The 26,100-nt window shown below is 41.8% G+C and overlaps 1 pseudogene; it reads right to left on the reverse strand.

Moving 5' to 3' along the window:
- Positions 1 to 25,255, reverse strand: LOC117452630 (inositol polyphosphate 5-phosphatase K-like; annotated as a pseudogene).
- Positions 25,256 to 26,100: the final 845 nt, after the last annotated feature.

Below are 26,100 nucleotides of genomic sequence, written 5' to 3' on the forward strand. Positions count from 1 at the left end.
TCACACTCCTGAACCCTCACTGTCTTTCTCTTTCTCCCCAGAAGCAGACACCTGGATGCTGCTGCTGCCCTCTGCTGGAGGTCTAGTGGACTCACTCATTCTCCGCTGTAGTGTTGGATGGAGAGGCATCAGTGACATTGAGCATTTTCATTTTGGCCATTTCAGGGCTGCCTCGGCTGTGGCTGCGGTGGTGGTGATGGTGGTGGCGGTGCTTGGCCTTGCGTGGACTGGGACTGCGGGACCTCGTCTTCATGATGACGGTGCTTTCGTCCTCTGAGCTGAAGTCCGAGCTGTCAGAAGAACTGGCGTCAAGACCTGAAGTGGGAAGCTGGATCTAAAGGAAGATGGAAATGAGGGTTTGAGTGAGATATAATACAGAGAAAGAGCAGCACACATGATGTAATGTCCTCTTCTAATGCATTTGATTGTTTTAATCTCAAGAAAGCAGTACCATGATTACCTGAAATGGCTCTGTGACACCCACAATGGTGCTCATATTGTTGCTATAGTAACCCAAGATAAAGTCGCCTGAGCCTTTGGGCAATTCCTCCTCAGTAAAGGTTACCTGGAAAAACAGTCAGCCAGACATTTATTAAATGTGAAAGAGAATTATTTCTGAAGCTAAATCAGGACGAAACAAGGTTACCTGATGTTCTGGTCGAGTGAAATCAGCTTCCTCTTGTTTCGCCCACACATATCCCACATAGTCCTTATGGTGCTTGAAACCCACCTAGTGTTAGAATAAAAGTCACTTAGCGGCCTTGCACCTTATTTAAGACATTATTACAAAGCAGTAAATAAATACAACAATAGTATACAATGTTTTATCAGTTAGATACCAGAGGTGGAAGAAGTACTCAGATATGTTACTTAAGCAAAAGCAGCAATACTACAGTGTTAAAATACTCAGTTACAAGTCAAGTCCTGCATTCAAAGTAAGGGTAAAAAAGTATTGGCATCACAATGTACTTTAAGTACCAAAAGTACTTGTTATGCAGAATGGCCCATTAAAGCACCATATGTTATAATTGTTTTATTATCATTATTATTCCATTAATGTGTTCATGACTTCATTGTTGCCCTTGGTAAAAGTTTGGTTTATTTGAATGACTTTATATACTACTGGGTAGCTTAAACTATAATAATACATGATAATATATAAGTTGATTAAGATGTTGTATAAATAATCTAAATCCTCAAACTAGTAACTAAATCAATAAAATAAATGTAGTGGGGTAAAAAACAACAACATTTGTCTACTAAATGTAGCGAAGTAAAAGTACTATTACGTGAAAATGCTTAAGTAAAGACAAGTACCTACATTTTTTACCTAAGTACAGTACTTGAGCAAATGTACTTTGTACGCTATAATAGATCAAGGTACTACTAGTAAAATATAAACATAAGGTTATATACATTTCAATTGTGCAAATTGGTTGATTGCAATGATGTGTAAATGGTAAATGGACTGTACTTATATAGCGCTTTACATACTACATGTCATTCACCCATTCACACCCATTCATACAGAGCAGTGTATATTACTCTAGGAACTAACACGCACACACACTCACACACCGTTGGCCATGCCATCGGGAGCAACTCAGGGTTAAGTATCTTGCCCAAGGATACATCGACATGTTGACTGCATGGGCTGGATCGAACCCACAACCTTCTGGTGGAAAGACGACCGCACTCCCTCGCAGCCACAGTCGCCCATGTGTAGAGTGTGAGTTTGAAATGTACAAATGATGCAGGGTTTTGAAAGAGCTTGAGCATGATTTTCTGTTGGAAGAAGTGAGAGTACTTTACCTTGTAGAGTCCCATCCAGTCCCAGGAGCTGCGGGGGAAGTTTGGCACCAGTTTGAACCTCGCTACGGCATCAGCAATACAGTTCCACTCGTCTTCCACCATGATAGTGACCAGGGGAATATCCACCTTGTACGGGAACTACAAAGAACATTTCCAATGAACATGTATACATTGCAAACTATGGGTTTATATTTAAATAAATAAAAGGCTGAACAATTTAACCTAATGTGTCCATATAAACTGTCTCAAAAGTTGGGACCCACTGCATGGTCAAATGCTAAGCCTTGAGAAGGTATTATTGGACCATTTTAAATCACAAGTTTAAACTGTGCAATATTCTTGAGTTTAAACAACATTAAACATGATTATTTTCAAAAGAAAGGGCTAAAAGTAGTTCTGGAAATGTGTATGTTGTCATTGTTTCTGCACCTTACCACTAGTATTGAGATTTAAAAGATTGCAAGGGTATATTATCCTCACAAAGTACCCTTATAAGTCTCACCTGCAGGGTGAAGATGGAGGACACAGGTTTGTGGTCACTGACTGTGTACTCCATGTAGCTTCGGTAGTAGTGCTGGGTCACTTTGGTCCCGCTGGTCAGACCCAACATGGACCCACGCTTCCCTACGTTGAGAGCAGACCCGGCCGTAGCTCTCAGGCGCCACAGAATCCGGTCGGTCCAAGCTGGTTTACGCTTCTTCCCGCTGGGTGGAAAACAGAAAGAGATATGGAACTAAAATAAACGTGTTTAATAACATAACCTGGAGAAACCTGAGGTGCTAATATGCTCCCCTTTGGAAGAGCTGTGATAATTGATCAGTTGCCTGGAATTAAGAAAAAGCACAGAGGCGTCACCAACCTTGTGTCGTATGTATCGGTTCCAACGTCAAACTTGTAGGTGGGAGGAAATTTCAGCGCCCCCTCTTGGAAACCCTCCAACACCGTCTCACTGTCTTTGGCCATATTGAGCTGTAACATTAAAGAATGGCCCTCACTGAGGATTTGTGTTTAACTGACAGCTCCTTTATGGAGATAGTTGTTTTTATACTGCCCTCCGGTGGCATCACCAACACAGTGCATAGTCCAGCAGAGAAGAGAACATGTATTTTATCATGGACTTCCTGTTTTATGTATGCCTCTGCAGCTTGGGAAAAGTCTTTACAAGAATTGTGATCCAAAGATCAGACTTAAATGATAAATGTTCTGAGGGTAAACTGCTATGAATACAGATGTGAGGGGGAAGTTGCATTTCAAGAAGACCCCACGTAGGAGTTAGATTTAAAAGTATTCTATGATTATACAGAACATCAGACAGCCCTTCTTACCTGATCCTTTTCCAACAACATTTGATACTTGTTGTTATCGATGGCCGATTTCACAACCTGCATATCCAACTCATCAATGCGGAAATTGAGATCTCCGAACCAGAACACCACACTGTGAAAAAAAAGAAGTAATTTCATGAATTCAAACCATGGAAACTACATAAGAACTTTTGCAATGCTGACTGGTACACGATTTTCAACATAAAACATGACTTTGGAGAAATCAAGAATGCGATTATTTGTCACATATAAATGAGCAGGTAACGGTTGTGCTGACGTACTCATGGTCGAGGACCCCGGTGGCAGCCTGGCCCTCGAACTGCTGCTGCTGCAGGATGCTCTCAAAGTCCTCCATGCGCTGCTCTGAGTTCTCCATGTGAGCCGGCAGGTGGCAGTTGAGGAAGCAGATGGTGTGGCCGAATACTGACATGCGGGCGCTCACACCACCTTTATTCCCCTGAAACACCAGCAAGAAAAAAAGTTGTTCATTTTTAATAGAGAAAGGTACACAGACAACTTATTCATCTGGAAGCAAAATTAAATTAATGAATGACTTAAATGACTACGGTCAGTGATGCAAGACAGTGAAAGTCTCTCACTTTATTGAGCAATACGTGTCTGTGGCAAAGACAAACAGGAAGTTTACTCATTAGGGACCACCAAGAGTGGGATCAATATTTAATGGTAACAGATAAGTGCGCAGTGGGGGGACAGGATGAGTCTGAAGATCTATTCCCGCTGTTCTACCAACTGCGCTGACCCACTAAAAACATGTTTCAGTGTAAAGGCTGCAGAATGTGCTGATCCCTGAGTTAATACAGAGATACTTTTACCCTGAGCTACAAAACATTTCAGGGAACAGGATCTTAATTCTCTCTCGGAGCATGCCATTGTCCTTTAGTAACATATTGCAGAAAGCATCTTTTTTTAACGGTTTAAAAGAACAGTTCTTTATTCTTATTAAACCTGACAGAACAGCGTTTGAATATGAGGTAACAATATGGCCTCAATGAAAGATATATAATACAAAATATGATATATAGTTATTATGGATTGAATCAACACATCCTTAAAATGTTCTCTTTCCAAAGAGAATCATACAACGCACCACTTTAAATCCTGTATTTATCTGAGATATGCTTATGTGTTTATTTAACATTAAAGCATGAGAAAGGCATAAAGAAATTGAATAATCGGTCAAAGTCATCCAAGACCAAAACAACCGATTAGCCGACTGATTTAATAAGAGGGAGCAGCCGTCGTAGAAGTATGTAATGCTGTAGTGGAAACGTATTGTCTCTGATCTCTATCAGGGCAGTGATGCAAGTTTACACAAAGTCACAGTTATCTACAGCTAGGCTCTCATGTGTAACATTTCCACCACACAGTGATCACAGCGTGGTGTCAGCAGCCGTCTCACCCAGTATCCCCCCAGGCCGGTGCGGGTGGTCTCAGTCTGGACTCCGCGCAGGAAAGGCAGATGGAAGTACTTGGCAAAGACCAACAGCAAACACCCCTGCATCCGCTGAGAGGTGACCTGAGGGACAGACAAGCAGAGATGGGAGGTAACTAAGTACAACTAGAGAATGCAATTCCTGAAGAAATTGCTAGTGGGAATGCCTTATGCTGAAAAGCTGACGCTAAACTGCTATGCTGAAATGTATTATGTAAGAAGAAAGTGAAGAATTTAGATTGAAATTATACATGAACACTGGGGGCTTGAATGTGTGATAAGAGAAGAAAAGAAAGTAAAAAGGTTAGGAAAAGCAGCAGAATATTTGAACTGCAAACTTCTGAACTAACTTGATGGCGAAGGATCTGTCGCCATGCCAACGGCATTTGATGACACCCCATAATACACTTAGATGCATTGATGGCTGCATCGTTACCAAACCTGTGAAGTTTTGGGCCGTTTGGAGCATTTTAACTGAAGTTATGAGAAAACCGTGTTTCATGGCGAGCCTTGTGTTGCCATGGCAACAGCGTTTGAAGAAATCTCAAAACTGTTCCCCGTGAAGTTAGAGCACTTTTTGAACATTTTCATAGGAGTTATAGCAACATCGTGTTTTATGGCGAGGGATGCGTTTCCATGGAAACGGCATATGATGACACCCCATAATTGACGTAGAGCTGTTGAGGGCTGGACCATTAACCATTATCTGAAGTATGCTGCTGTTTTATGGCGAGGGATGCATTGCCATAGTAACACCACATTACGTAACATCAGATTTGATGTAGAGCTGTGTTAACCATTATCTGAAGTCTGCTGCTCTGAGCATGTCAGTTGGAGTTATGACATCATCGTGTTCCATGACACAGGTGTTTATATTTGAGCTAAAAACGTGTCCAGAGATCAAAGGTTTCCATGGTGATGTGCAGTAATCAGTGAGAGGAGAGCATTTTCATTGTTCTGAATGAGAGATAAACCTCTTACATGTGAACGTTTTGTTGAAGAACCATAATAGATATCAGTGAAATTTCAAAGCGTGAAGCATGTCAAGGAACTTGAGCATCTGAAATGTACTTTTTGTGTACTTTCGGGTTAATAATGTGGCCTTTTTGGCAGATTAACTAAAGGTGTGCGGCTGCTGTGGTGGGGCAAGATGAGGCTAAACTTACAATGGGGTTTAATGGAGACATGTTGAAAGTTGTTGTCACTTCATGCCCTCAAGAGGCATTTTGTTTAACTTTTTTGCTTAATTTATTTTTTATTTTCAAGCTACGAGATGTTTTCCTACGTTTCTCATGAAAAATGATGTCTCAGGAATGTAGGGTTTTGGGAATGGCAGGTTTAAAAGAAAATATGAAGGCAAAATTAAATCTGTCCTCCACTCTAGCTGTGACATCACGCACTCTAAAATCTGAAGAAGGCCTCTTTACCAAGGTCTGAACAATGTTTAATATCTCTAAAAGTACGAATCAGATTTGAAAGTGGTTTAACAAGAATAATGTCAGAAAAATGTGTAACATTTTAAAGTTGGAATGAGTGAAAGTATGAAGGAGCAGTTAACAGTTGAAGTTGCATGAAGATTGTTCAAGTCTGAAGAGTTTGTCCATTGACTTTCATGTTAAAAATGTGATGAATTATGGGATGTATCTCTGGAATTATGAAAGTTATGAATAAGAAAAGTAATAGCGATCGATTCCCGACCGAGCTGAACGTTTTGATGTTTGAACGGAGTTTCTGCGATGTTCAATGTGGGAGAAGAAGAGGCGCAAAATAACTTGTGTGTCGAAGAACTCCGTGCGTCGAAGATATCATCCGGTCATACATTTATAAATGATTATCTAGGGCTGCCCCGAATACCTATTCTCCTGTCCAACTGTCCTGGGAGCATGCCTTGAATATCTCTCTGTCTGCTTTGCAATGGAACTCCATTTGGAGGTCAGCTATGTTCTCTTCTAAATGTGTAAGATTCAGGATCATACAGTTCAACATTCTCAATAGAGCTTACATCACCCCTGTTACAAAATCCAAGATGGACAATAAACACAGAGACTTATGCTGGCATGAATGTGGCAAGTGAGGTACACTGTTGCACCTACTTTGGGAATGCCCAGCGGTAAAAAAAACTTTGGTCAGAAGTAATATCCTTAATGTCTGAATCTTTAAAAGTTAATTTCCCTACATGTCCCATTGCATGTCTACTGGGTCTCAAGCCAGAAGGCAATGTTGCAAGGACTGCCGATCGGCTCTGGACATTGGGCTGTTTAGCCAGAAAAAGACTCATCTTACTAAACTGGAAGGAACGCAAACCAGCCTGCTTTACTAGGGACTCATGGCTGAGGGAGTATCTGGACCTACTGAACATGGAGCGTGCAGCTTCTCTGCTGGGGGATTTTGAGGGGAGACAGGAGGATTGCGATTCACTGTCCGCAGCCCTCCTATCAATATAGCATCTCCTGTGTAATGTATAATGTATAATGTAATGTATAATGTATTGTGTATGAAATGTCCTATGTATGTCACAATCAGCTGTCTTAGGAAGTCATCCTTGCATCCCCCCCCCCCCCCCCCCCCCCGTTACGTTTTGTTTAGTTGTTTGTTGTTACATGTGTTGTTGTATGTTCTGTTATCTGGAGCAATGTCTGTTTATTTTATAACTGAAAAATAAAAATAAATTTAAAAAAGGCCATTTTTCTACACAATGATTACTTTACTTTTTATACTTTAAGTACATTTAGCTGAGAGTTATTTTGTACTTAAGCATGATTTTGAATGCAGGACTTTTACTTGTAATACAGTATTTTGACAATAATGTATTGGTACTACTACTCAAGTAACACATCTGAATACTTCCACCACTGCAGACAAGTGAGAAAGAGAAATGAAGAACAAAATAAGATAACGTGAAAAGGTACACGGTTATAAGCCGGCACTTTGCATAATTCTGATAAGAGAGCAGCTGTCAAGTTTAACATAACTGTGGATATACTGTACAGTATGTATCTTCAACACTAGAATTTGAATAAACAAATTATCTGAGCTGAGTCCGGCTTTTCTCGCTGTCCATTTATTCTGCTCTGCTTCACTTTCTCTCCTCCCTCCTTTTCATTTCGCCCTGCAGGAGCCACTACTTCACATGAAGCGCTGCACATTCAGAGAGCCGTAGCTGGTGGTCTGCCCTCACTGTGGCAACAGACCACTTTGTAGAGGAAATGTGATGAACAGGCTACAAGCACTCAATGGTCAGACTGCTCCTTTCTCCAAGTCTTAACCATCATCTCAAAAGCACTTGCTTCTGGTTATGATGTGCAGATTTTTGACATTTCCGAATCAGACACGGCTTAGTTGCAAAGCAGGTTAACACATAGGAGGAATTGCCCTTGGTGTTTATGGTGCATACATAAGCAGTTAAAAAAGATACATGGTAAGAAAAGGACCAAAAAAATAAAACTATTTTATAAAACTATTATAACATTAAGATAAGTACTTTATTGATCCCAATTTGGGAAATGTTTTCGCTGCAGCAGCATAAAAAGACATTAGAGAAATTAAAAGACTAGAAATAAACATTCCAAAAGAAATTAGATAGATTTCATACATTAGATGAAATATAGATATACCAGTAAAAATGTAATAGAATACAAATAAAATATATGACTATTGGTATGACAAGTAGAAAGCCATGCAGATATAAGATATAGCTTTGTGTACAATGTGCAAAGTTCACCTTATAAAAAGGGTATAGTTGTAGTACTGTATTAGAGGGGCTGGAATATGACTGTGCTTTGTGAGAAGAGGTATTTGCACGCTACTGTATGTCGAGCCACTCACCAGACATTCATGATCATGTCTCCCAGCCCCTTCCTCCAGTGGTACCAACATCCCAACCCCCCACTGCAGGCCACAGAGGCATGATCACACCCCGCCTGAAACGCCCTGTGGCCGTGATGGAGGCACGCATCTTTGCACGTGACACAAGACCCACTCGCTTGTATACTAACCGGATATCTCAACAACTTTGTTGCGTAACAGGGTTCCACTGAACCGTAAAGTGGACTGACCTTATTTGTGGTATGTGTGTGGACACAGACAATGAGTGTGTGTGTGTGTGCGTGAGTGAGTGAGTGTGTGTGTGCGTCAGAATACACCTTTGTCAGCAGGGATTGTGGTTGAAAAGCATTTATTTTTAACATTAAGTGAACATTGGGAGCGCTTCTGAAGGCTGCCATGCTACATTTAGGCTGTAAACAGGAAATATATTTAAGCCTAAAGACAAGTTTTGTGTGCGTGTGTTTGTGTGTGTGAGTGAAGGAGCGAGAGGAAGAGAAAAGGTGCATGTGTGCTCTTGTACATGACTAAAGAACTGAGTAACAAGTGTGAGACCTGCGACTTTGAAAGAAGTTCATTGCTGAACAACGGCTTACTCACTCCGGTCTATACTAATAGCATGACAACCCGGAAACATCAACATCATCCTCAGCTGTTCTTTACACAATACATTAGACATCATTTGCTGGATTATTAAAAAGACCCCTTCTGTTAGATTGATGCATTGAGTATGTGCTTAAGATGGAAGTCTTTGAAATGAAATAGGAATTCCTGACTTTGCATTTATCGAAAAGAAAGTTCTCTGTTATTTGTTAATGTCTACAAATCTTTCAAATATGATCCAACCTAAACATTCTTACCCGTTATCAAAATGCATATACAGCTTATTAGTTGTGTAATTAATAGCACGTTTAGTGAACACATAGTGAGAAAAAGTCAGGCCAATTAATCACAAGGCATACAGAGAGTTTTGCTGCAACAATAGAGCGTGCCATGTTGCAATTAGAGATTAGGGCTAGAAATAGACTGTCTTTGCTCATTGGTGTATTTACTAGGGCTGTCAGTCGATTAAAATATGTAATCGCGATTAATCGCATGATTGTCCATAGTTAATCGCGATTAATCGCAAATTAATCGCACATTTTTTATCTGTTCTAAATGTACCTTAGAGGAATATTTTTCAAGTTTGTAATACTCCTATCAACATATGAGTGGACAAATATGCTTTATGCTAATGTTTATTATCATTTGAACAATGAAAAATATTCTCATGAATATTAAACAACAACCTCTGAACATTACAAATATTCGCCTCAATTCAACCTGGAACCTCTCTCATACAATACAAATGGGGTGTGTGTGTGTATATATATATATATATATATATATATATATATATATATATATATATATATATATATATATATATGTGTGTGTGTGTGTGTGTGTGTGTGTGTGTGTGTGTGTGTGTGTGTGTGTGTGTGTGTGTGTGTGTGTGTGTGTGTGTGTGTTGGATCGTTGGAGCTATGTGCAACTCAAGGCATATATGCTCGAACGGGAGCTGCCTGGACGCTGCAATCATGTTGCTGCAATCATGTTGCTGCAATCATGAGTGTGCTCACTTCTCCTACAATGTCCCGCTGTCTGGCTTCCTGCATAAAGTCAAGTGCTCGGTGCAGTTGTGGCGAAATGTCGCTCCTCTGTTTTCATTTAAACAGCTCCGTATATCCGTTAGCGCAGCTAGCTAGCACCAGATGCTAACAACAACAACAACAACAACAATGCACTTAAGGTCTCTCTCTCGCTCGCTCGGGCCACATTACACACACCCTCCCGGTCCTCCCGATGGCCAGTCGGTGCCTGCCGGTGAGCGTGGAAGTGTGGTCTGCCACAAGCGGGCGGCAGGAGCGGGGCTGTCAGCAGATGGTATTTTAAACTCGATGTGCTCTGAAACTACGGGGCGGCCGAGGAAAAAAAATACACATGCGTTAATCGCGTTAAAATAATTAGTGGCGTTAAAAAAAAATTGCGTTAACGCGTACTTGACAGCCCTAGTATTTACATTTTAGCTTATACAAACATACATTGTCGTCACGATCAGCATCTATTTGGGGAACGGCCTGAAAACATTTCTTGATGGCGTAGGGCTGCTCGATTATGGCAAAAATCATAATCTCGGTTATTTGGGTCAATAATTGATATCACGATTATTAAACACGATTATCCATTTATTGAAAACAAATTTGAACAGTATGTTTTCAACAGTTGATTACCCTGAACTTTAAGTATAATTCTACGGAGCCCCTAAAGGGACATGGAAAAAAAAAAAAAAAGAGAGACAAAAAAAAATAAAGTCAGGATAACGGATTCGTTTCTCGTGCGCACGAGAAACGAATCCGTTATCCTGACTTTATTTTTTTGAGAAAGTTACCGATGCACCAAGGAGGAAGTGGAACACGAGACAACCATTTCATTGCAGACTTTTATGTTTACGTGGGGAAATGACAGTGCATACATTATTTGAGATATATTTTGAAGTCAGACTTAATTGTATGGACAGCTATTGGTTTAAGCACCGGATTGGCAAAAAACAGGAGAGTCTGTAAACCAGTCTGCTTTGATCTATGAATTAATGTCCGTGACTCTCAGAGTGTCACACACACACACACACACACACACACACACACACACACACACACACACACACACACACACACACACACACACACACACACACACACACACACACACACACACACACACACACACACACACACACACACACACACACACACACACACACACACACACACACACACACACACACACACACACACACACACACACCATCGGGACGAATCCCATTGGGCCGGTACCGAAGTGGGCCGCCTGTTGACAGTTTACGTGGGCTGGGCTGGGTGCGAGTCCCGGGCTGATTTTTAGTCCCAGTCCGCCCATGATTTATAGCTGTTCAATGAAGGTAAACACAGTGTAGGCGGTGCGTAAAAGCTCTTTGAGCGCTGGTGCTGCTCTTCTCTGAGTTACACGTCCCGCTGCCTCCTGGAGTGACCACACACCCCTGGCCGAAATGTCCTTAAAGTGAAGTCTAAGTACGATATATATCTCAAATAATGTATGCACTGTCATTTCCCCACGTAAACATAACAGTCTGCAATTAAATGGTTGTCTCCTGTGCGCTTCACTTCCTCCTTGGCGCACCGGTAACTTTCTCAAAAATAAAAAGTGCGAGATTTCTGGTGACCATGAGAAACTTTCTCGTGCTCACCCGAAACTTTCTCGTGCGCACGAGTTAGTATCTCGTGCGCACGAGTTAGTATCTCGTGCGCAGGAGATACTAACTCGTTATCCTGACTTTTTTTTTCTCCCTCTGTTTTTTTTTTTTTTTCTTCATGTCCCTTTAGGGCAGGGGTGGGGAACCTTTTTCCTCTCAAGGGCCATTTCAATTTTTACAATATCCTCAGAGGGCCGTACAAGTTATTGACCTCTGCTTAAAAAAACTAAAATCACAGCACATTCATTTCATTCTGTGCAAAGAAAAAGTAACCTCTTAATCCAGATATCTCACCATGACTCGCGTATGCATGCACGTGCAGGGTGTGGCGTGCTCCCCTGGGAAGATTTTTTTTTAAATGTTGAAGTTAAAAGCATCAATCTGGTGCACTTTGAGAGCAACATTAGGAGATCTATGGACACATCTCTCAACACCCAAACACAACTGTAAGCAGATTTTCTTTTAATTTATGGATATTTGACAAATCACTCCCCTTTCAAACTGTATTCTTCTTTATTAATAACTGTCATATAGTATTTTATACCTGTTTACTTTATTCTCTTATTTTTTTTATAACTATAATGATCATATAAAGATGTGCCTTTACCTCACTGGTTGTAGAAAAAGCTTCTTATATTCGTTAGCATAACTAGCTAACCAGATGCTAATGATAACAACACAGTTATTGACTGTCTGATCAGTATGACAGATGAACAGATCGACACTAGGCTTTCAACTAAAGACACAGACACGCAGAAACTGCGGCATGTGTATGGACTTATCGGTACTGCAATTTCTGAAGTGCTGGAGTGGCGTTCTGGTGCTCTCCGTCAGAACTGCACCCCTGTCAGTCGAGACATATACCACGTGATGACACGTTAGGCTCGTGTTGTGTTCAAGGACCCTGACCTTGGCCAGGAAAAACAGGCACTCGCTTGTTTAATTTTTTTGCGGTCTAGATTTCTTTCATTTTTTTATTTTTTGCGTGTGTTTATAAATTACCTCGAGGGCTATCGTTTTATTTCGATTACGTTGTTTTTGTAATCGCTGCAAGCCAAAATCGTAATTGCGATTAAAATATGATTAATTGAGCAGCCCTATGATGGCGCCGCTGTGTTTCAGCAGTGGAGGGCAAAAAGCTTTCTCTCAGCGGTTACAGTTTGAACCTGACGACGAGTCCTGAAAAGCTGAGTATCTAAGAGCAGAAAATAAGACGACTAGACACATTTTTACACCAAAGATCTCCTCTACTCAAGACAAACTCCAACTAACACATCTCCCAGCGTTAATGTCCACATGAAGAACATGAGAAGGTCACACCGACATGATCATAGAGAGCTGAGCTAATGTAGTCGACCGTGATATAGCTCGGGGAAGGCATCAGTCTCACTGTCAAAGGCCCATCAACACTGACAACAACGTGATCCAAAAATAAAACTGCATCCTGGGAGACATTGGTTTAGCTCTCTCGGCTCCACAGCTGATTCACGCTCTCCTGCTCACCGCGAGCCAACCAGCGCTTCAGACAAACACCAACCACAGCTGCGGTATGCACACTCAGAAACATGAAACCTGGAACATAACTAGACAACAAACAGTAATCGATCAAAATAAACGTTTGTGAGGGTTTACATATAGCTTGTTAACGGCCCTGTTGTTATAAGAAATATGGCCATAACTGAAATGTTGTGTGTTATATCACGTATGGAATATATATTAGAAAGTATGTGCAACATCAGTCAAAATTCAATATGAGCATTACATTAAACCCATTGCATTGTTTTGTATTCTATCGTCCCATAGTGGGTATATGTAAGCAGTTTAAGATAGTAAAATAAAGAAGGGGAAAGTAAGCCGGTATAAAAGCACACGGAGAGAAAACCAAGAGACAGCTTGACTTTGCATTATGAGCTATGAAGAGAGAGGAAGATGGCAGACACGTTGATATTACACGCCTGTTATACATAATCACCCCATCGATGCTCAGGGGACAGAAGGAGCCGAATCCACAGCAGGCGAGCAGAGATCTCATCAACCCGTGTAATTCGTATGAATCCGATCTGTTTGCTATGAGAGTGTGCATATGTGTTGATAATAAAAGCCATTACTGACCAGCACATAACCAAAGGGGCTGAGTCTCTCCATGCAGACCTCGCTCCACTGGTCTGTGAAGAGGACATCTTTCAGCCTTTTGTTAATCATGGAGTTCACTTCCTGCAGCCTTGTAGAAAAAAGAAGCACAACAACACACAAGGGTCAAGAGCCAGCAGAGGTTTTCATGTTTATATTAATACTACTATTAATACAACTACTACTACTGCTACTACTACTGCTACTACTACTCCTAGTGATCATAATCAGCCCAATAGGCTACAGAGATTCGCCAATGGCTAATATGCTACCTCTACCGTTTATGAAATGCATTTGACTAATTGCTGTGAGCTTTAACAATGGTAATGCAGGGACATCAACAGCTAATGTATAAACATAGCAAACACATATACTGTCTATGTACATATATTATTTTTGTATTTAACCTTTATTTAACCAGATAAAAGCATTGAGATCAAATCAAATTTTCAATGCTGACCTGGCCAAGAAGGCAGCAACGTTACACATAACACAAACATATAAAATACAGAGAACATAACTAAGAAAACAAAAGAGGAAAAGCAGTCACTACATTGTGCACATTAAGACAGTAAGAAAGGTGCACTACGCATTACTGCAAGAGCAGCGGGTGGTAAGGACTTCAGACAACTTCAATTTAAAACATGCTAATGCGACAAGTGCCGTCAGTTTGAGGCAGTCCAGGACCAAGGACCATATAAATCCTGCTAGCTGCAGCCCGAGGCACACGAGTGAAGGAACTTCAGAAATACATGTTGAGCATGCGGCAGAAACCGACAGAATAGATGCCGCTCTGAGACAAAGACAAGTTTCTAAAGCAGCGCTGTTTGTTGTGAGTAACATTAAGGCCCTGACACACCAAGCAGTCACCAGAGGACTAGCCGACGCTGAAGTCGGCTGTTGCCTGGCCGTGTTCTCCTGCGTTTTGGCCATGTGTCGCACGGGAACACACCGCACCGACTTCAGTGCGTGAGTGGCAATAACTCTCCTTACCAGCAGGCGGCGGTAGTGTGTATTCGTCATTCAAAAGAGGCAACAACCGGAAGACAGAGAAGAAGAAGAGTATCTTTTCTCCGTAATATCATACAGAGCTGGCCTCTCCTGGATCAAGGTGATGAGCAGGTCTTCGTTTGCATCATTCCAGATCGCCATGATGAGATGAAAATGAATAGCAGTCTGTGTGTGCCTTCTTAAATCGTTTGTTTACGTCCCTCACTTCTGCTTCACTTCTCATGCACTGATTTGCTAGCTGAACAGCCAATCAGAGTGATTATTTGGTCCGACTGCCAGACCCGATGCATGGCCGATTCAACATGTTGAATCGGCCATGCATCGGGTCTGGCAGTCCAAATAAGGCGTGTCACGGTCGACGGTGCGGGACACACCAACCTGACTACGGCGCCGCGAATGCCCGACAGCCTCTGACGGCCTCTGACTCCCAAAATCGGGTTGGTGTGTCAGGGCCTTTAGTGAGTAACACTTCACACAACAAGCTGCCTCTACCGGTCGCCCTCTGCTCATTCTTACAGAATTTAAAACAAAGCGCTCCGATGGTGATAAGTTCTTAATGGTTTTTGGATAATTAGATGTATTTGTTGACTATAGAAAACGTATACACCAGTTTATCCTGCTGATATTTGGAGTTGCTGAACTTTATATATCATAGCAGAAGCCTGTACAAGATACTTTCAGGGAACATCAGTGTGCAAAATAGTACAGGAACCGATAAATTACTTCTCTAGTCGTTATTTCTCGGTGGCCCTGCCGGCTGTTCATTAGTGACTTTCTTTAAAGTGTCGATGTGGGACTTGCATATTGAAACACTTCAGCTTTTATGTTAAGGAACTTGTTGCAACACAGAAAACTCACCCGATGATGTACATGTCTGTGTTTCCATCTCCCACGTTCAGCCCCAGCAGGGAAGAGATGTCATCAGGGGGCGTGGCCGAACCCACGTTCCAAGTGATGATGTGCAGCCTGTAGTAATAATAACACATCTTAATAACTCTCATCTCCTTCAAACCCCATAACCCACAGCCAGCAGAACCCCTGTATCAATAACAACTATTGTAATGTCATTTATCCTGCTCCTTCAGTCCCGTCCACAATACACAACCCTGGGCTTTGGCTATCATCCCATACATCTGGGTATACCCTTGTATGAGTAAAACAAGGCTTGACTTTAACATTGTTATCCTAACAAAATGTAACAAACAAACACATTGAGATTAGGGCTGCACGATTTTGGGGGAAAAAAATCTAATTGCGATTTTTCTGACAAATATTGCGATTGCGATTCGAATTGCGATATTTGTTTTTAAGCGACCCAACGGAAGTTTATTGTAAAATGCGGCCATAACTCCGGCTAGGAAGGTCGCATCAACGTGCTCCCCTCTCTAGCACCCCCGCAGCCCGAGCTACGAGTGAAAAAACGAAACTCTCATGAAACTTCCGTTGGGTTGCTTTAAAGTCAAGCTTCAGTTTAAGATTCATCCTGTGATAGAAACATGTGATGGAGCATTACTAACCTGACCCAGATGGTTGGTTTCACCAAACCATCTAAAGCTCCATTGGAAGCCATTTGGAAAGGGCCGGCACTTTCAGAAGCACTAGGCAGGTGATTGGATCAATCTGTCTATCACCTTCTATCATGGGCTACTTCTGATTGATTAACAATGGCTGGTACATGTGGAGCACAGCACTTCTGATTGGTGTGGATGACTGACACAAGAAAAAAAAAAAAAAAAGAATTAAAAATATCGCAGGCTTTGCGATTTGATAATCGCATCATTTCAAATCGCGATTTCGATTTAAAATCGATTAAGCGTTCAGCCCTAATTGAGATGCACGATACTAAAGGGCCATTAAGTGCCTATATCAGTTGTTCAGGGCACTTGAGGCCCAGTTCCCAAGCAAATTCCATTAGGTTCTATTAAAAGCAGATAATGATAACACGGCACACTATGTGTGCCGTGTTATCATTAGACATTCCCTTCCAGCAGACAATTGTCTCAGCAGCAGCAGCAGCAGCATGGTGAGCCGATATAAATACCCATTAACCACCCAATAAAAGTTATTCAGGTTTGTGACTATTAATACTACATGACATTAATCCAGACCTTGTATGAGCTGCAGCTTTCTTATCTGTGTGACAAGAAAGGTTACCATTAATTTAGCAACGCAATCTGTTCCAGGAATCCAGTTTACTAAACAGTGATTCATTACTTACTAAACAAGGGAAGCATAACACAAGGAGTCATAACACCCTTAAAACAAAGTGAGATCCGTTATGAAAAAAAGATATGAACCTAACAGAGGCCATTTCATTAAAGAGATCATGTTGAGACTTAACATGGAAATTATAATTGAGCAATTTCTGTAATTTAAAGCTATTGCATATATCTTAACAATATTTGGGATATTGATATAATGAATATTTACTAGATTTAGACCCATTTAGTTGTTGAATTGGGAGGAAGTTTTCCCAGTGTTTCCTGACACAGAAACAAATACCAGTGCTTAATAATTATGACCATACAAATCATGTATCCTTGCAGTGTTGTCAGGGTATACAAATAAATACTATGCGTGCCAGTCTTACTTTTCTCTGCTGTGACAGAATTGAAGGCGATGTTAAGACATGCTGAGACATGAATGTTGGGACACATACGAATGAAGAAACTTGCCTGAAGTCTTCCACAGTCTGGGCCTGTGGAGTGTCAGCGGTACCGGCCACAGAGAGGGCCCTCTGAGCATGGAGGTTCTGGTGAGAGGCCACTTGGTGGGGGACGGAGGCGGCCCTCACTGGGTGGTGGCCGGGCCCTTTAGGACCCCCTTTAGGACCCCCTTTAGGCCCGATGTGCTCTCCTGAGGGTTTGACCGCTCCAGGGCGAGAGGGTTTAGGGCGACTTGCCACAGGGCCATCAGGAGTGGACTCGTCCTGGTCAGCCACTGGAGTGGGTTCAGCTTGGGGCTCAGCTTGGGGCTCAGCTCTGGGCTCAGCTCTGGGCTCAGCTCTGGGCTCAGCTCTGGGCTCAGCTCTGGGCTCAGCTTGGGGTTCAGCTCTGGGCTCAGCTCGGGGCTCAGCTCGGGGTTCAGCTCGGGGCTCAGCTTTGGGCTCAGCTTGGGGCTCAGCTCTGGGCTTAGCTTTGGGCTCAGTTTGGGGCTCAGCTCTGGGCTTAGCTTTGGGCTCAGTTTGGGGCTCAGCTCTGGGCTTAGCTTTGGGCTCAGTTTGGGGCTCAGCTCTGGGCTCAGCTTGGGGCACAGCTTGGGGATCAGCTCTGGGCTCAGTTTGGGGCTCAGCTCTGGGCTCAGCTTGGGGCTCAGCTCTGGGCTCAGTTTGGGGCTCAGCTCTGGGCTCAGTTTGGGGCTCAGCTCTGGGCTCTGAGATGTCCACAGAGCCCTCGACTCTGGTGCTTCTCTGGGGCCGCCGAGGCCTGCCGGCGGGGGATGCTGTGGCTGGAGCCGAAGTTTGAGATTTTGTTAAAGCTTCTTCTGCTTCATTTGGGTCGTCTTCTTGCTTCTGGGATCTTTGGCTTGGATTATCTTGGTCCATTTCTTAAGATTTCTGTGACAAAGAAAACAAACAGGAATGTTTATACTCGCAAGATGCGCATTATGATTGCACTTTAGGAATTTTAATTCATTCAAAAAAACATTCTTCTTTCTGTATATAGCTCTTAAGAAGGTTTAGCCTATTTAAATTAATTTGCAGGACAATCTCACTGTTCTGAGTTTGTATCTACATGGTGCATTACACTTAATATAAGTTGCTTTGGATAAAAGCATCAGCTAAATGTAATGTAATGTAATCCGTCCAATCCATCATTGTTACACATCTCAGCCTTAATACAACATTCTTGTTTAGCATCAAAACTATATTGAGGGAATCATTTAGGGACCATATTCTCTGAATCTCTGAAAAGAAAATTGATTTAAAAATGAGACGAGGTACAGAGAAGCTTTTCCTTCTGGAACAGCAGAAAGCACAACATGCAGCATCTTTTACAAATAACAAGTCGATTCAGCTGATGAGTGCAGAGCTGTCATGAGATCCTATCGACCCAGCAGAACAACTGAGTGAATCATTGAGGCTCCAACCGTCGTGACAGTGACCAATTACCTGCCTCGTCGTGGGCAGATGAAGCTGCACATATTGATACAGGAAGACATTTGGAAGACCAAAATACACCACAACTAGAAAGACAAGGTGAGACGTATTTTCCTGCTGTCCTAACCGCTTAGAGCTTTTGGTTTTGAGATTCAGCGGGGGGGAAAGCGTGGTCACAGTTTATCCTCCTCTCTACTTGTGCCTAAGCTGCATGCCAGTGCTCCAGTAACCAGGGAGATGCTCAGTCAGTTCATATCAGCTCAGAGCACCTGCCACACACTAACATGAGGACCAGAACAAAGTCAACAGCATGGAATAAACAACAACAGAGAGAGGGAGATCAGACTGACACAGTGAGCAGGGGAGGACAGGAATAAAGGAGGAATTTAAACCCTTTCATTTAAATAACAATCCATTCAATTATTGTGTGAAAAAATGAATGCTCGTCTTTTCTCTCATGCGGATTGATAGGACACAATAGCGATTTAGGCTACTGCACACAGTTTTATAAAATATATTGGTTTAAATGAAAAAAAATACGTGAAGCAAAGATTGCCACGTATAGTTATTCAATGGAAAAACATGGCCATACCATTTATGGATTATCTGAGGAATCAGCAGCGACACTAGTTCATCACCAAAGATGACCCAAAAATGAAAAACCAGCGAGGTTTGCACTGATGCCAAATCCCTAAACAAAAAAACAGCCCCATACAGTAGATTGGGAACATTGCTGTTTGCTCGCAGACATGTCTGACCCGGAGAAGAGCACAAAAACGCAGCAGCTCGCCCCAGATCCATCAGTCCGCGATGGTAGAAGTGAAACACGTGAGAAAGTACCACAAAATGTCTTAATCTTTAATGAGAGGTCACCTAATCCTGCAGGTGCACGGTCAAAACATGGCATGTTTTAACCCATTTTGATTCGCCGTGTGGTTTAAATGACGTCCTGTACGTTGGGGACATATTTTTCGTCAGCAGGGAGAGAGGGTTTATCCGCTTGGGGACGGAAAAACAATAGAGCATTCTCACAATTATGCACATGACCTTGACGAGACGGAGGCCATGACTTTCACTGAGCTGCCTCTGTACTCCACATGTGCCCAGAAACACGCCCGTCTCTCAGTCCACCAATAACCTGGAGCCTGGCTGGGCATAATGTATTGCTATGGTCCATGTATGGCATTTAGTGCTGGGAGTGTGGAGCAGGGTTTCAGGGCACATGTGGGAGTGGGTGGGTGCAAAACGAGCAGAGGGACTGGAGAGAGAGAGGGACGGAGCGAGACAGCCCATTCGGTGACAACACTGTCTCTTTGCAGAATGTCTCTAAATTGATCCTCTCACACTTCCCTCTGGCACTGTCTATTTTTCCAAGCTTTAATCCCATTCTCTCTCCTTCTCTTATCGTCCCATTTCTTTAATCCTTTCTCTCCCCTCATCTGTATTGTGTCCTTCAGCCAACCACCTCACAGTCACTATCAATGACATCAACATGCCACAGTCCCAGCGGCCACTGCCATAACAACCGGACATTGATCATAATCTGTGGTAATGTGTTTGGGAACATATGAAGAAAGCGGAAGAAACTGCAGAATGAGGACATATTTAAACCATGCTTGAGAATAGAAAGCTGGGAACGGATGATACACTATGTAGGACTTAGAGGTGGTGATAATTTAAAAAAGAAATACAAAAACTAAAATTGAAGCACATGCAGAGACACTTCTTCTCTTGGCACAGTGCAGTATTTCTTTCACAAAAAAAAGATAATTTATTTCAAACCAGAGCCAAATACTGCCCTTTTGGGAGCAGTGACGACAGACCACCACTTCCTATTCCATTCACGTTCACTGAGGAGAGACTGGAAGGATTTCATAACAACAAATGTGTCATGGTGTTTACATGCAGCCTCCTGAGGGCGTGAGAGCTGAGAGAGACAGGAAGGATGCAGTGTAACCCAAACACCATGCAGCAGCCAGCTGTGTTGGCTCCTCTGACGGGATCATTAGACAACACAGACATCTCTCGATGACCGAGTCTGTGTCATGGTCAGAGGCCAAGTCTTCTATATTCTCACAGTGACATCTTTTATCTTAACTGCTTCACTCTGTATGGCTGCATTATGTTGACCCAGTGACTCCATAATGATTTTTTCATCAATATGATTTTTTTCTTGGATGTTTAATGTTAAAATGACAGCCAAACGGCGTGTTTGTGTGCAGGGCCTCCAGGGCCATATGCCCCTGTGACAGGGATACTAATGGTGACCCGACAAAGATGACACGGGCAGCTGCTGCCACAGCTGTAAATGGCTGCTCCAGGTCCTAGTGCCACTGAGTATCACTCCCCTGTTTCCAGGGGGCCTCATCTTTCTGATCAGGTCACAGCCAAGGCTGTAGGATGTCAAAATGATTCTGCATACAGTCTAACACTGAAGAAATGTCCTGACAACATAGAATATAATGTCTGCACTGCAAAATCATGATGGGGTTATAAATTCAGATTCAGTCTATTAGCAATTATAGAAAGCAGCCAAATAGAAACATTTAAGGTTTCATTCTGCTTAAATGCTCTCTGCAGAAAAAAGCAGTCACTTGTATTATCAGAGGCAAAAGCAGAATCTGGTTCACCAAATAATGAACATGCATTGCATTGTCAAGTAATTGGAATAAAGATTTTCATTCAGTACAACATAATCCGCCTGTGAACGAATCTGGCCATGTAACATAATGCAACGCCAACAAATCATAAGGGACAAAATTCCATTGCATGTGTAAAAAAAATATACAATCTTAAAAGGTACCATGTCATGGCCATTTCTACTGATCATAATTCCATTGTTGAGGTCTACTAAAATACATTTATATTGTGCAATTTTACAAAATCTCATTGGTTTCTCAAACAGCATCTCTGTATAGTATGTGTATTCACTCCCCGTCCTAAACGGCTTGTTGGAGCTGATGTATTTTCATGGAGCCCAAAATCCCTGGCGGCGCCCCTGCCTGTGAGCCCAGTGTGCTCTGATTGGTCGGGACGTTGAGAGGCTCGCTGCTCAGTGAGCTGGCTTACTGGTGTGGTTTCCGGGTCGGCGATACAGAGAGACAGCGCGAAACTCATCCTGAGCACACACAAACACTCACAGCCGAAGTAAAAACAATAAGTGTGGCTTGATATTGAGTAAGAAAAAGGTTGATAAACGCTGTGAGAAAGGGTCTGCGGAGAGCATTTCTCCGCGATCCCAACTCGTCTATTACCAGCCAGTTAGTTGAAAATGTACGCTAAAGGTCCCCACCCCTCCTAGTGTGAGGAGCTCCGCGAATTGGTCCATTCGTCATGCGGTTCCCGGAAGAAACAAATGGAAAAAGAGAAATCTCCAACGAGGCGTTCTGGGACATAGACAGGTCTTTTCTGTGTTAGAGTTTTACTCGCTACAGGGTGTACTTTGAGGGTTTGTGACTCTGCAGACCGTCTCCATGCATAACAACCTTCATAACACACAAGGGGACGGGTAATAAACAGAAAAGCATGACATGGGACCTTTAAGAGAAGTAGAAGTCATCGCCCAGATGTTCATTCCTACCCAATTTTTTAAAGTCCAATTAAGAAACACGTGCAATAAGTTGCAGCAGCAGCTTCATAGTACATTAGCTGCTGCACCAGGAACTACTGAGAAAACCTGTTAGGTGTGTGATAATCAGTGCATTTAAGCATGTCTTTTTTGGCTTTTTGCCTTTGTTGGATGCTGGTACAGTTAGATAGACAGGAAATGGGAAAAGATAAGGGTCAACATGCAGCATAGGGGGACAGGTCAGATGTGTACCCAGGTCGCTGTAGTAAGTCTTAGGACATGGGCGCCCGCTTTCCAGGTAGAATACCTTCATCGTAGCATTTGGAATAAAATATAATGCAGTGTTTTGGAATCCAATGTAGCTACAAAGTATTATGCTTGGATCCTCCCTCAGTGCATCTATCACATTACATTACATTATTGCATGTCTGCATTCTGAATAGCAGCACTGACATGTGCAGTACTGTAATGGTAACATGAGTTAGTTATCTGACCTAACGTAAATATGTCAATAAACTTGAAATTGAAGACGTGGATGTCATTCGAGTACACTCAATTATGTAAACAAGAGAACACAGGTTCTACATTGCACACACATATGACAGTGGACACTATAATCTGTGGTTGATGGAAATATGTAGAAACTCAAACAGAAATAACTGATGAATGGCTGAAAGAGGACAGCAGATACAGTAACTGGCCTAATTACATTCCTGCTGCAAGGACCATTTTTGACTAAAACAAGAGGATGAAGGTCATTTCATTGTGTTGTGTAATAGGGTTATCACATATCAAACTCATGTGTGCACGTGCATGCGTTCTTACATATATATGTAAGAGGAGAAAGGAAAACAAATAAACAGTGCCAGAGTGTACACTTACATTTGACTGCCTGAAGTGATTCACCAGCATTATATATAGCATTGGTGATCATTATTATATCTTTTTATTGATTATCATAGATTGAGGTTACACAAATATGCTGTAACGTGTATTAATGAACACAGTTTCTCGTGTTGACACTTTCACAGTATGAAAATTATCTTTCATGGATTAATTCTTTATTTTTAACAGGTGATGTCAGCATTGGGGGAAAAACGTAAAAAATAATATTCCCTATATTGTTGATTGGTGTTGATATTGTTCTGCTGTCCCCACCACTGGTGATTAATGTTATATTCTAGGTGCTTCAGGTATAGGTTTCAAGACTAAACACAAAGCATGCTTCCAGCTGATTAATAATCACCTTTACCTGTTTGCTTCTTCTGGGTTGAGGAACAGCGGGTGGATCTGGAGTAAACCGTGTCTGCAGGTGTAGCGGTCGGTTAGTCTCGGTATAGCCTCGGTGAAGGATGTTGAAGAAACCACAAGAGGAAGAAGTGAACCGTTAACCTAAAAATCACACTGGACTTCCCTTTCCAGTTGCCTGCTGCCAGATGAAACCATCGGCATCCCAGCAGCCCTTCCTTCCTTCCTTCCTTCCTTCCTCAGCGGGGGGGGGGGGGGCAGAAGCAATGCTGGCGACAGATCTGCCAGGCAGGCTACATCTCAGACACACAAATGTCTCCTCCTGCGTTTTAAAGAGACAGCTGCAGGAACACTAGCACGCGTGTGTGTCCTGTACCTTCCCCGTGCCCTTCAAATCAAACAAGACGTCCGAGGCGGCACGAGAGAAGGAGCGCGCGCTTCCGTAGCGAGGTTCGGCTGATGATTACAGGAGATCCGCTCAGAAGCTCACAGAACTACAGCGGATAGACATATCAAGCGGATAGACATATCAAGCAATTACACAAACATGGCTTCCGTTTATGAGCTTGGTGGACAAAAACCTTTTGCAACACACTCGTGCACCAATTTAACACTAGTTTCGAAAACAACAACCGACTATTAGTCCATGTTATTGTACAAATTGCCTTTAAGTATTTAAGTGTGGATTTGAATTGCCGTTCTATGTAGTTAATTCTATGATAAAGCGAGACTGCCCTCTAGTGATGGGTATCAAGAAGCGTTCTGTAGCTTTAATTAGATAAAAGCTCCTATCTCTTAATTGGCATTTGTGGTAAGAAGAAAAAACAACTGAGTATGTTTGTTTGGTGGGTATAATATTTGATTAAGACGCCATTAGATTTGATCAGTTTGAAAAAAGAGCAAGAGCACCATGTTGGGTCAAGGGCCAAGGTTTAACCTGATATACGCAGAAATTACTTACTTGTCAGGGGAGAACTAAGCAAACTGATGTTGGATCTTTACTAAGCCCCCTAAGCATTAAATTAGGACTAAACTGGATTTAAACCACTTATTTGTTTTATTTGTCTACTTCCTGCCTCAGTTGTCCGGTCTATTTAGGCATCTTGTTTGAGCTATAGCAAGTTTTACCTTTATCCTCCTACAACTGAAACAAAGTTTCTGCTCCTATAAGCCAAAGTGTGTTGGGAAAAGCTAAGCATTAGAAAATGTGGTAAAGATGACATGCACTTCTTCAAGACAACATGTTAGTTAACATAAATACTGTATTGTATTTGTGCTTGGGACCATATAATAAAGATGTATAACTTATCAGGCTTTCTCATTTCACATCTCCATTATGTCTCATATTCGTATTTCATTTTCTTGTAAAGATACTAAAAGTAACATTAGCTGTAACCTGTTTACGTTTTAGTTTTTTTATAATACTGCTATATATGCCATTTCTACTGAACTCAACAATACTTTAACAAAAAGTAATTTATGTGCACCCAGGAAGTTGTTGGAAATGTTCATAAATTAATAACATAATACATAACATGCTGTAGTCATGTTGTCAAATTACTTTAAAAGTAAGTAAAATACTTTACCTTATACGTTTGCAACTAATCACATCCGTTCGCATCTAATAGTTTAAAAAAAAAGAATATTCCACGTCAAGACGGCTAAAATGCAGCACTGATTAACATTTGGACAATCTCAATAATGCTGAATATGATCATAAACCTTAACTTAGCAACCTGGACAAGAATTGCCTCATGTCTAGAAACATATAATTATTTCACAAATGTACTGTTCAGGACTCAAATGTGTGAAATAGATCTGCTTCCACATACAAGTGGTAAATAACTAAAATGGCAAATATCACATTTCTTGACATGTATTTGAATAATTAAATATTACTAAATGTAGGAACTCATCCACTTTGTAGGCCTGGCCTATAGAGTTTCTCATGAGTTTCTCAATCCTCAATCCCCTCCAGATTATTTACCATGTTCATGGTCACCTGTAGGAGTGTAATTATGCAGTGATATTTGTAAAGGCTAATATCGTACAATCATATGCAATAAAATAGACCACCTGCCATCTTCTGCCTAACATATACATAGGCGGTTCTACGGGGGGCAACACTGAGTTTGACCCACCCTGTGGCCTACTTCAAAAAAGTATATTAAAAAAAAAAGATTAGCTGCGGTGCATCTAGTTTTAATCACTTTGTATACTAGGGTAGCTTGTGAATTTACTCCAGGTGTGACTAAAGTCTTATTTAGGTGTTGATTATATCGATAATCCAAATTTGCAAAGTAACTTAAACTGTAAAATAAATGTAGTGGAGTAAAAGTA

Source organism: Pseudochaenichthys georgianus, chromosome 9 (assembly GCF_902827115.2).
Source record: "Pseudochaenichthys georgianus chromosome 9, fPseGeo1.2, whole genome shotgun sequence".
NCBI lineage: Eukaryota > Metazoa > Chordata > Actinopteri > Perciformes > Channichthyidae > Pseudochaenichthys > Pseudochaenichthys georgianus.